Genomic DNA, 1845 nt, shown 5'->3' with positions numbered 1-1845 from the left:
CAACCTACCTGTTCAAACACAGCTGCAGGGATGAGGAAACTGCTGTACAGATACACCACGGAATATGTTTCAGCCATAAACCTTTGGGAAATCCTGCCATCTGCAGCCACATGAAGAAACCTGAAGAACATGAGGTCCGAAGAATAAGCCTGGTAGAGAAAGTCCCATGCCACGTGATCTCAGGCATGTAGACTGAAAAAAGCTTTATCTTCTAGAAGTAGAAAGTTCAATAGGGCTTACCAGAGGCTGCTGGGGAAGTGGAGGCGGTCTCAGAAGGAATCAGTGATGGGGTACAAAGTTACTCTCAGATGAGAGTGATCAATTCTGGTCTTCTATTCCACAGCAGGTGACCAGCCTTAACACAAATGTATCATATGTTTCAAAGTAGCTAGAAGGAAAGATTCTGAATGTTGTTACCACTCAAAAATAATAACTATATGAGATGAAGAGATGCTAAATAACCTGATTTTATCATTACTCAACATAGACATGTATCAAAATCTTCCTTGTACCTTCTAATTGTATACATTTAGTATATGACAAATAGTGTTTTAAGAAATATAAAGAAACAATGCCAAAATTTATGTGGAAATGTGAAACACCCTGAATTTCCAAAGCTATTCTAAGAAATACAAACCATATGGGATGCATCACATTCCCTGAGTTCTAATTAAATGAAAATCCATAGTTAACAAACCCATATGTTACTGACATACACAGAGAAACACAGACCAGTGAGCAAAATGAATGTGCTCAATAATAAACAAAAATTTATATGGAATGAACACATTTTTCAAAACAACACCAAAATAACACAACGCGGAAGATTTCTAAAACTAGATATCCATATGCAAATGAATAATACAGGACTCTAATGGTACTAGATACACAATAATCAACTCAAAATGATTGAAGATTATACACAAAACTTGCAACCATAAAGCTCCCATAAAGACAACCTTGGGTGTGCGTATATTTAGGACAACTTGGATGTATGCTCAGGGTTCGCAAAAAGTAAACAAAAATACAAGGGAAAAAAATTATTGACAATGAACTGCTTTGGTGGTGATTTTGTTTTTTCTTGATTAGTAACCAACAGCACAGCCACCAAGAAATTACACACATGTGGGACCACGTCAAGCTGAAGGGTTTGTGCCCAACAAAGGAAACAATAAACAAAATAAAAAGGCACACTAAAAATTACAAGTTTGGGATAAGGGATTATTTTTGAAAAGGTACAAGCCAGTCATACTACCAGCTGGCAAAAAAATAACAAAACAACAGAACAATTGCCAGACAAAAACTGGGCAAATAACTGGATTAGATAATTTTCCAAAGAAGACAGGAAACTGACACAATGTCTACAAAAACGTGGTTAACATTACTACTCATGAGAAAAATGCAGATCAAAACCACACTCAGATCTTTTCTCACTCCAATAGAATGAACATTACAAAAAGATCAAAATATTTAAAACGACAATTCCTGGTGTGAATTTCCAGAAAGGGGAACCGTTTGTGGAAACATTAATTAGTATTAACACTATAAAAAACAGTTAGAGGTCTTGCAAAGAATAGGAAAAAAAGAAATAACATATCATCTAGCAGTCCCATTACTGGGTATAAACTCAACCTACCTGTTCATCCACAGATAAAGAGATCAAGAAACTCTCGTATACATACACTAGGAAATATTCCTCAACCATCAAAATAATGAAACAGTGTCATTTAGAGCAACACAGATGAACCTGGAAAACATTATGTTAAATGTAATGAGCTAGGCTAGAAAGACAAACACTGCATGATACCACTCATGTGAAATCTTAAGATGTTTATCTTAATGAAG

The 1845-nt window shown here is 35.5% G+C and overlaps 1 long non-coding RNA gene across 1 annotated transcript; it reads right to left on the bottom strand.

Moving 5' to 3' along the window:
* Positions 1 to 6: 6 nt before the first annotated feature.
* LOC116465677 (uncharacterized) lies at positions 7 to 1742 on the bottom strand. Its single transcript, XR_004247245.1, has 3 exons — positions 1637 to 1742; positions 241 to 388; positions 7 to 120 (listed from the first exon to the last, which is right to left on the bottom strand). It is a non-coding gene; the product is annotated as an uncharacterized LOC116465677 (long non-coding RNA).
* Positions 1743 to 1845: the final 103 nt, after the last annotated feature.

The sequence above is a fragment of the Hylobates moloch genome, unplaced genomic scaffold, assembly GCF_009828535.3.
Source record: "Hylobates moloch isolate HMO894 unplaced genomic scaffold, HMol_V3 SCAFFOLD_12174, whole genome shotgun sequence".
NCBI classification, from domain to species: domain Eukaryota; kingdom Metazoa; phylum Chordata; class Mammalia; order Primates; family Hylobatidae; genus Hylobates; species Hylobates moloch.
The sequence above is the reverse complement of the archived record's forward strand: the minus strand, read 5'-3'. Positions and strand labels throughout refer to the sequence as shown.